The 11,216-nt window shown below is 38.9% G+C and overlaps 1 protein-coding gene and 1 pseudogene across 2 annotated transcripts in view; one reads left to right on the forward strand and one right to left on the reverse strand.

The window, feature by feature from the left end:
• Positions 1-11,216, forward strand: part of CDK8 (cyclin-dependent kinase 8) — a 174,300-nt gene that overhangs the window by 119,909 nt on the left and 43,175 nt on the right. The gene's annotated exons all lie outside the window — the stretch shown is intronic.
• Positions 2,202-2,855, reverse strand: LOC102871928 (annotated as a pseudogene).

The raw sequence follows: 11,216 nt of genomic DNA on the forward strand, positions 1-11,216 counted from the left end.
TTTGAGCTGTGGTGCTGGAGAAGAGTATTGAATGTACCATGGACTGCTAGGAAAACAAACAGTTTCATCCTGGAAGGGGCCAAACTGGGCAGCTCCTTGGAGGCAAGGATTCTAAGGCTCTGTTTACCTTACTTTGGACATGTTGCAAGGAGGGACAAGTCCTTGGAGAGGTACATCATGCTTGGGAGGGTGGAGGGACAGTGCAGAAGGGGAAGGCCCCCTATGAGGTGGATTGATTCAGTGACTAGGGATTGATTCAGTAATGGGGATGGGTGTATCAGAGAAGGTGCGATTGGCACAGGACAGAGCAGAGTTTAGGGCTGTTGTACATAGGCTCGCTGTGAGTCGCTAGCGACTTGACGGCACATGACAACAACAGTTAAATCTTGGCAGGTGACCAATGTCACTAAGTAGAAGTGTGCTGCAATCTGGCCATCACCCCTTGCTGGGTGGGCATGGGGTCATCCTGTGCATGACCACTTTTAAGTACCTGCAGCAGATTTTGGCTTCAGCAGAGAAAGGGCCACTGGAGCCTGCTGCCGTGGACGCCTTTGATCAGGCCTGGCATCTGTTTGCCCCTGAATGTCCCAGCTATTTTCACTAGAAAGAGACTCTCTCCCTTGGTCCTTATGCTAGCTGTTTTCATCCTCATGCTAACCATTTTGCTTTAACTACTTAGCCTGTCTTCTCCTTGTTACCCCTGTCCAAAACTTGTTTACTTTTCCATATTCTTCCAATACTTCCTCACAATATGGAAAGAATGGGGCTGAGCTCTACCTAGACACTTAGTGCCTGAATAAAGCAGGCTGTTCAGACTACAGCCCTCAGTGTAGCCCAGGCCTAGGTAAACTTGATACATTTGTTTCCATAGCTGCCTGATGAGAAGGGGCAAAAATATGGATCAGAATCTTCAGAGGATGCACACCTATGTTTAATGCTATGTTGTTCTCAATAGCAAAGTGATGGAAGCAACCCAAGTGCTTAATCAACAAATGAATGGAAGAGAAACTGGCATATCCATGCAATGGAATACTATGCAGCACTGAAAAATAAGGAACTGATAAAATATGATACAAAATAGATGACCCAGAGGGACATTGTGCTGAGTGAACTATCTTAGGACAAAAGGACAAGTACTGTATAATGACACTGTTAAAAAACAAGACTGACATGGAGTTTGGTGAGGGACTAAGAAAAGAGGGGATATATAATGAACACTGCATTAAAATAGATGAAGGAAAGAATTATCTAAAAGAAATAAATGATTGGGTATTATTTATATGACAACAGTTCAGAATTAGAGGTTCCTAGCAAAATGGACTGGGGGAGGGGAGGGAAGAAATTGTGCAACATGAATCTTTCTAAAGAGAAAAGCAAATTGGGGGTTGGTTAGGGAGGAAAATGTACAACAGTGAATGAATGAAAATCCAGGTTTCCTGTAAACTTTAAAAATAATTAAGAAAAAAACAAAAAAAAGAATCAGAAGCCATCAATCATTGAGAAGAGATCTTCCTTGGCTGATCTCAGCAGTAGGAAGGAGGGGCTCTAACAGGGTACACTCAATAACTTTTCCTTTTTTCAGAAATACCCTTAATTACTTAGAATTGGAACCGCTTGGCATCAGCTTGTATTTGGAGATGCCACCAAGAGCAGTAACATTCTCCTCTGCCCCCACCACCGTGGCTGGGGAGAACACATGAATGCTCCTTGCTCTTAGCTCCAGCAGCATCTTTTTTCTTGGCTCAGCTTAAGCCTGCCATCCACAGGCCCTCAGCTGTGTTTTTTGGTTTTTGTTTTTGTTTTTTTTTTCCTTTGCAGGGGAAGGGAATGAGGAACAAGGGTACTTATTTTCCTCAGAAGATCCCTCTTCAAAGAAGGGCTGGAGAAGCAAGCCCTGGGCCCTGGTGGCTGCTGACCACGGTGGTCAGATAGTGCCTAAAACTGGAAGCTGGCTCATGAGGTGAACAAGAATCCTGCAGTCTAGACAAAAACACAAATCTAAAAGCTCCTTTTTGTATGAAAAGGTCCTTTTGTTGTCCTTAAGAAGTAGCCCTGCTGATGCTCTTTACAGAAATACACTCTCCCTTTTCTTCTTCTGTAACAGAAGTAATAGGTGTTCTCTCAAGCAGGAGGCCACAGTCCTGCTGGTCCATGCAAGGGGAGCCCTGGGATGTGCCACCGGCCTCCTCTGAGCATCAGAGTCAGTCATCATCTTCTTGCTCTGACTTTTCTTCTTCTGACTCGGTTGCACTCTCAAGTCATTGCCCATCTGTTCAAACCTTCCAGACTGTGCGTCACACATGTTCTTGATTGAATTAAGCCGTATCATCCCTAAAAAACTTCAGGACATGCACCTGCTCCAGGGTCAGTACATTGCCCTCCTTGCATACCTTATAGTCAGAGAAAACAATCATTAACCTTTCTTGAGGGCAGTGGGCAGCCCAGCTGCCTCAGCTGTGGCTCCTGGAGTGCGTGAACCGCTCCATGGTCCTAGGATCCAGGCTCTCTGTGAAAGCTGTTTTATTACTGCTCGGCTGAAGTCCGTTTCTGAGAATTTAGCGAACCACTCATTCACTTCTTGCTTAGTATGATTGATGAAAAGGAGACCAACTTTACCCTTCAGTCCATGTAAAGCTACCATCATCACCTTGTTTTTTCCAAAGAACACCCGGCTGTGCTTCCAGGCATTCTGGATGTCTTTCAGCTTGCTGGTCCTCCTGTTAGCCCACGGAGAAGATCAAGAAATACTTGTACATGTCCACACCTTTCTGAAGCTCTTCAGTCATGTTTCAGTTCCAAACCTTTCTGGCAGTTTTGGTTCAGGAATCTTTCTTGTTCCGTTTGGACTTCGGCATTGCATTGAAGACATGTGGAACAGAAGATGGCACTGTCTCGAGGCCTTTTTTCTTACTGTCTAAGTAGCGAAATGGAGAAACCGGGTTGGTTGACTTGATTTTGGTTAATTGCAGAACTAAAAGTCTCATTACAGAATCATTGGATTTTCCTCCAAGATCAATGACTATAAGCTAGAAGTGACTCAGGAAATCACTTAATACAACAGCATTTTTCTCTTTTTTTAAAATTAAATAAAATAGAGGAAGTATCAGAGCATATCATAGATGGTAGAAAAGCAGTATGTCACATCAACTTTGTTTCCATCATACTTGTTTATATGTAAATTTTGTCATTAATGAATGAAAGAGTCCTATGGGCACAGTAATTAAAACACATGGCTGTGAATGGAACATCAGCAGTTTGAACCCACTAGTGGATCCACGGGTGAAAAGACCTGGTGATAAACCTGTGAAGGTTACAGCCTTCAGTGCATATGGGGTACTTCTGCCCTATTTTTAGGTTCACTGTCAGTCAGAGCCATCTTGATTGCAGTGAGTTTAATAGTCACCTCCCTCCCTTTGGTTTGTAAACAAAAAGGCTTGAAAGCCACTGCTTTGTAGACTATTACGTCCTCAGCTGTTCTAAGGTCTGAAGGTGGTCTAACTGGACAAAGAGAAAAAGTGAAGTCTGGAATACTATAGACTCAAATGTTTATATAAACTTCTTGAAATTATTGAATAAGTCAAGATAGCAGCAACTCTTTATGGAATATATTTTTCTAAGGAGAGTTTACATGTGGGTAGCAGAGTTTTCCTCTTTATTGTTTTTCTAATTTTTGAGAGAAAAATGTTTGCTTAGTGTGTTATGAAAGTGAGGACGTGTGATACTCTGTGTGGTTTGTGTTGGTAAAGATGGTTATTCTGGCTAAAAAGGCACAGGTTTTTTTTTAAATAACATCTTATTTTAATTGTGATTTTTAACGCTCATTTCCTGAGAACTTTAGATTTTCACTCATTCATTCATTGATTGTGTGAACCAGTAAATTCTTCAGTAAAGAAAAATTAGGTGCTAAAAACTGGGAGATTTTCCCTACACCAAGAGAGACTAAGCAGCAAAGTAACTGAGCAGTTGGAATGAAAGCATTATTCTGTGCACTTCAGATTATTTTTTTTCCTTCTTAAATAATTTTAATGAGCATTTACAGAGATTATGGTTATCACGAGTCCACAATTAAGGTTGCATAGTGGAATGTACTTGGGGCACTTCAGATTTCTAATCTTAACTATTTTGAAACGAGTGGTGGTGGTAGGCCCAGTGGAGCCAGCTTTGACTCATAAGTTACCCCATATACAACAGAAAGAAACACCACATCTCTGCAAAAGCCTGTGGCTGCAACCATTACGACAGTCTATCTTGTTGACAGTTTTCCTCTGTTTTTGCTGACCCTGTTTTACCAAGTATATCTTTCTCTTGGAACTGGCCTCTCCTGATAACAGATACAAAGTACTTGAGGCAAAGTCTCACCATCCTTCCTTCTGAGGAACTTCTGGTTGTGTTTATTACAAGACTGTAATAAGACTTGATTTGTTCTTTTGGCAGTCTATGATATATTTAATATTTCTCACCAGCACTGTAATTCAAAGCTATCAATTTATCTTCAGTCTTGCTTTTTTAATTTTTTCACTAGTTTTATTTACAGAGTTCTGATACAAATTCGAACAAATTCTTTCAATTTCCTCAGCCCACCCACCCATCAAATTGTACAGCCCAACCATTAATATCCTCTTCCCCTGTACACCCACATCCTTCTGCTTCTAACCTCTCCCACCCAGCATTCACATGTATATGAAGGAATTGAAAATACACACCTTGACTTGGGTTAGATGCACCATAGCCCTCAAAGTGACATCCTTCCTCTTGAGCATTTTAAAGAGGTACTTTGCAATAGATTTGCCAAATGCAGTACACTATTGGATTTTTTTAAATTGAAATTTTAAAAAGTGTTTATAGAGAACTTGGATTACTAATCATTCATTCATTCATTCATTCATTCATTGTTGCACATTTTCCTCCTCGCCCTTCCTCCACCTCAGTTCACTTTTTTCTTGGCGGGGTGTGTGTGTGAATGTTCTTATGAAGTCCACTCCCTTCCCCCTGCCTCAAGTCCACTTTACTGTGCAGCTCTTATTCTGGACTCTTGTCATGCCAATAATACCTAATCATATATTCCTTTTACACAGTTCTCACCCTCATCTGTTTCAATGCCATGTACATATTTATCCACTGTTTTCTTAGTTTTCCCCCAAACCCCATGTCAGTCCTGTTTTATAACAGTGGCATTGTGCAGTATTTGTCTTTTTGTGACTGAGATATTTCATTCAGCATAATGTCCTCCATGGTCACCCATTTTGTATAAAATACTTCAAGAGTTCTTTTTCTCAGTGCTGCATAATATTCCATTTTGTAACTATACTACTTCCATGAGTGTTGATAGTAGATCTAATTAAAGCGAGATCCATATCAACTTCAATCCTTTTCCCCATGAAGCTGATTATTTTGAGGATTTTTGGGGTTTTTTTGAATGTAGGAACAAATAACATAATTTGGTAACTATTAAGGGAAATATCATTGAGGTTTGCATTAATTTCTGTTTACATAATACTGTGTTTATTCTAAAGTATTTCTACTTAAATGACCAATTAGACACTTAGTTTTTGAAAGTGAATGTTTGTCAGTAATCTGACTTTTTTTTTAAATAAATTGTCCACTTGCTTGACTTTGATTCTGATTGTGAACAAACACAGTTAATGAGGTTCTATTATTCATAAATAGGTGAGTTAAAATTAGGAAAGATGTGTTTCTCCGTACCTATTCAATCTGTATGCTGAGCAAATCATTCAAGAAGCTGGATTCTATGGAAGAATGTGGCATTAAGCTCAATGATTTGTGTTATGCAGGTGGAACAACCTTTCTTGCGGAAAGTTAAGATGATCTGAAATACTAGCTCTATAAGATCAAAGACTACAGCCTTCAATCTTGATTATATCTCAATATCAAGAAAATGGAAATCCTCACCAGTGGACCAATAAATTACATCATGACAGATGGAGAAAAGATTGAAGTTGTCAATTATTTAGTTTTACTTGGATCCACAATTTGTACTATGGTAGCAGCAGCCATGAAATTAAAAGTTGTGTTGCAGTTGGGAATTTATCAAGGACATTTCCAAAGTGCTAAAGAGTAAAGATGTTTAAAGACTAAGGTGTGCCTAATGGTGTGTTTAATTGTTTCCTGTACATCTGAAAGTTAGGCAGTGACTCCAGCTGACAGAACTAAATTGATGACATTGATTTGTGACTTTGGAGAACAGTATTGAAACAACGATAACAGAACTGTCTTGAAGGGAGTGCAGCCAGAGTGCTCCTTAAAGGCAAGGATGATGAAGCTTCCATCTCACATTCTTTAATGGGCATGTTGTCAGGAGGGGCCAGTCCTTGGAAAAAGACATCATTCTGGGGAAAGTAGAGTTAAAAAAAAAAGAAAAAGAGAGAAGACCTTCAAATGAATAGATTGACACTTTGACTGCAGTAATGAGCTTGAGTATGGAAGAGATCAGAGGGAATGGCCCAGGATTGGATAAGATTGTTATCTGTTGTTCTGATATGTTAGCTGTGAGTTTAGTTGACTTGACACCTTATAACACCAGTATTGTATAAGTAATAGTAAGTACCTTACATAATTTTACTAACACACACAACTATAAATATCATATATTTGTAAGAGACGATTACAAATTGACGATAAAAATATATTCTTTTGTTTATCTGTTATTCTGCTTTTCCTAAGATTCAGAATGAGTCTTCTTAGCCATTGTGTTAGTACGGAATCAGTCTTTTTAATCAGTCTTCTTAGCAGTCAAAAAATTATTATTGTAGGGAATGCTTATTAAGAATTTTTAAAAAAGGATTTTGTCTATGGTATTTTTTTCAAGTGCCCTGGAAATTGACTAGAAACTGAAGGTTATTTAGAATATATCTTTTAGATACTTTTTCCACAAATAATGTGATACATTAATATGTAATTCCATAACTACTTTTTTAAACAAATTTGTTATCATCAGGAGGTATAGGTTTCCAAATACCAGGCAGATTTGAGGGGACTTTATTTAAAAGACTTCTGAGTCATATGTTTGGAGATAAGCCACCAAATCGAATTTTCCCCATATAGTTATTGGAAAACTTTTCTTTAATCTGATGAAAGTGCAGCCTTATTTAATTTGATATTAGTGGTTAACCCATAACTGTTTTTCTTTTGAATGTTACAGACTTTCATTTTAATAAAGACCTACACTAATCAGAATACTGAGAAATCCTTTTTTCCTCCTAAGGTTTTAGAGTTGTCTGAATTATATAATGATGAGGCTTGTAAAAAGTAATATTTCTATTTAACCTTCTCATGGTAGAGGCAGACTTTAAAGTGTTAATTCCAAATGTTTGAACATTTACTAAATTTAATACTTAAAGAGAGAATATATTTGATTAAATTTTCTTTTATCTCAAGTAAAATTTCCTAGACCTATTTTAAGTCATTGGTGGCTATAACCAAGTAAATGTTTAAAGTCTTTTCAGTTTCATGGTCTTATCACTTTACTGGATTTAAGAAACCATGAAATATGAGGGTAAAAAGACTTATCTTTCTGTAGATATAAGCACAGGTGTCTAGCTGTATTTCTAAATCTGTTTAACACAAATATAATGGGATACTAAATTAGTGACAGTATGCACATCCTTAATAACTGGGGTAGTGGAGATCGGTTATTTTATTAAATTCCCAGGACAAGATAATTTTACTTTCCCTTTATATCATACCATTTTATAATTATTACCTATGTACATTTTTAAAATTATTAATGTCTATAGTATGATAGAAAAAATAAGGATATTATGTGATTTGGACACTATGGAAACACCATGGCATCGTCTTTTCTTTAAACATCCCAGTTAAGTTTCATTCGTCTTTTATATTTGCTCTTAATCCACATCTTTGACAATTTCTCCACATCTAATATATTGTAGACTATAATCTTTAATATGAGTTATATCTCCACATTGTTGTTGTTATGTGCCGTCAAGTCATTTGGGACTCATAGTAACCCTATGTACAATAGCCCTAAACCGTGCTCTATCCTGTGCCAATCTCATTGCCTCTGACACACCCATCCCGATTACCCCAGTCACTGAATCAGTCCACCTCATAGACGGTCTTCCCCCCCTGCGCTGTCCCTCCACTCTACCCAGCATGATGTCCCTCTCTAAAGACCTATCTCTCCATACAACATGTCCAAATTATGTTAGACAAAGCCCCAGAACCCTTGCCTCCAAGGAGCAGCCTGGTTTAACCCTTTCCAGGATGAATGTTTGTTTTCCTAGCAGTCCATGGTACTCTCAATACTCTTCTCCAGCACCACAGCTCAAAGGCATCAATTCTCCTTCTATCCTCCCTGGTCACTGTCCAACTCTCTGTTGCATAACAAGGATTGCAAAAACCATGGCCTGTATCAGGCCGACCTTAGTCTCCAGAGAGACACCGTTGCTCTTGAGTACTTTGGAGAGGTCCCTAACCGCAGACTTTCCCATCACAATACGTTTTTTTATTTCCTGGCTACTGGTGCCAAGAGTGTTGACCGTGGAGCTGAGCAAACTGAAGCTGTGAACAATCTCAATCTCTTCACCATCCATCCTGATGCTACCGATTGGTCCAGTGGCGAGAATTTTTGTCTTCTTAACATTGAGCCTCAGTCCATATTAAAGGCTGCAGTCCTTGACCCTCTGCAACAAGTGCATGAGGTCCTCCTCAGTTTCAGCGAGCAGGGTTGTGTCATCTGCATAACGCAGATTGTTGATAGATCGTCCACCAATCCTAACACCATGCTTCTCCTCATAGAGCCCAGTCTCTCGGATAATCTGCTCTGCATACAGGTTGAAAAGGTATGGAGACAGGACACATCCCTGGCATACACCCTTCCCAGTTTTAAACCATGCAGTGTTGCCCTGCTCTGTTCTGACGACTGCCTCTTGGTCCAAGTATAGGTTTCGCATTAGCACGATTAAATGTTCTGGGATTCCCATTCTTCTCAGAGTCAGCCACAGTTTGTTATGATCCACGCAGTGAGTCAAATGCCTTTGCATAATCAATGAAACACAGATAGACATTCTTCTGGTATTCTCTGCTTTCAGCTAAGATCCATCAAACATCAGCTACAATAACCCTAGTACCACGACCCCTTCTAAACCCAGCCTGGACTTCTGGCACTTCTCTGCTGATGTACTGTTCCAGTCGTTTGGAATCACAGAAGAGAAGAAAGCATCAGATACAAGCTGTCAGGTCATGGGTCAGACAATGGGAGATTAATTCTGAAGGCATTTGATAGAAGTGAAGTGGTATCTTGCTGGAGGGTGGAGCTGGGAAATAAGTGGGTCAAGGCACTGGGCTAAGGGCAGGGACTACACTGTAACTAATGGTCAACTCCAAAATGAGGTATTTATCTTTCACTACTCCACAAATTTCTGTCTGTCAGATACTCCTCTAAATCTAAACATTCAGATTAAGACAGACTAGGAAGAAGGATTGGCCATCCACTTCTGAAATGGCAGGCCTCTGAAAACCCTATGTATAAAATCTCAACATTAAGAAAACAAAAATCCTCACCACTGGACCAATAGACAATCTTGTGATAGATGGAGAAAAGATTGAAGTTAGCAATTTCATTTTACATGAATCCACTGTCAGCATCTGTGGTAGCAGCAGTGAAGAAATCAAGTCATATTTTACTGGGGAATATGCTGTCAGGAACTTCTTCAAAGTGCTAAAGAGCAAAAATGCCAGCCTAAAGACTAAGGTGTGCCTGATCCAAGGTATGGATAGTTGTTTACTATGCATCTGGGTTGAACATGAATAAGGAAGGAAGACCAAAAAATTATCAGTGTATTTGAATTTGTGGTATTGGAGAAGAGTATTGAATATCCCCAGTAGACTGCCAAAACAAAAAATCTGTCTTGGAATAAGTGCAACCAGAGTGTTCCTTAGAAGCAGGGATAGTGAAACGTTATCTCACTCACTTTGGGCATGTTGTCATGAGAATGATGAGAGACATGATGCTGGGAAAGGAGGCGAGGCAGAAGAGAGGAAGATCCTCACCTGGATGGATTGAAACAGCAGCTACCATAATGAGCTTTAATAGCACGGAGATCGTGACATTAGTACCGTATGGGGCAGCATCAGATGTGTTCTTCATAGGTTTGCTATTAGTCATAGTTAAGTTGCACTTAACACCAACAAGAAATTAATACTATTGTCATCCAATAATTATAAATTAAAACGGACAGAATTCAGTATATAGCAAAATACCATATTCGTTTCTCAGTGAAGTTTCTAATAGATAAATTTCCGAGCATGAGAAATACATGTTCACAATCAACAGTAATTCTCATTCTAGCCTGTCATTCTAGTCTATCACCACTGTTCGTGAATGTTTTGAAAGTGTTCTGAATGGGAAATAATACAAATAGCTATATAATGGAGATGAGTAGACAGTGCTATTCAGCTGTTACAGCTAGCTCTCTTTGTGTCTCTCTTCCTCCCCTCCACCCCACATCTCTTATCTCTCTGTGTCTCTCTCTTAGACATACACACACACACACACACAGAGGTAAATAAAAACAGGGCTTTTAAGGAGCCTTTAGAAAATATTTATATTAAATATAAATAATACAGATTGAGAGCTGTAAGGAAGACTGAAGTGAAAATTATCTCTGTATAGCAACAAACAGGATAACCTTGATGAAACTGCACTACAACCCCCAAAGCACATAGTTTTAATCCATTAGCTGCTCTATGGGAGAAAGGTGGGCATTTACGTATGATTTACTGCCTCTGAAAACCTTCTAGAAGGTCAGCTATGGATCAGTTCTGACTTGATGGTAAACAACAACAACAGACAGATTCAATGATCAAAACTTCCCAGCAACAAAAGGAACGAACGTCTTGGACCAAATAGATTCTTGCATGCAGACTTATACCAAACTTTTAGAGAATTCCTATCCGTATTTTCAAAATTCTTCCAAAAGATAAAAAAGGAAGGAATCTTCCCTAACCTCGTCTATAAAGCATATATAACTCTAATACTAAAACCAGATAAAAACACTAAAAGAAAACTATAGGCAAATATATCTAATGGATATAAATGTAAAAATTCTGAAGACAAGGCTAATAAGGCAAACGGAACTCACCTGTATTTTTAGTCATACTTCATGAACAAGTGGAATTTTAGGATGGTTCAACATTAGCAAATCAATCAGCATAATACATTACATTACTTTTTT

This window comes from Elephantulus edwardii, unplaced genomic scaffold, assembly GCF_000299155.1.
Source record: "Elephantulus edwardii isolate Elephantulus edwardi_28Jun2011 unplaced genomic scaffold, EleEdw1.0 scaffold00135, whole genome shotgun sequence".
NCBI classification, from domain to species: Eukaryota; Metazoa; Chordata; class Mammalia; order Macroscelidea; family Macroscelididae; genus Elephantulus; species Elephantulus edwardii.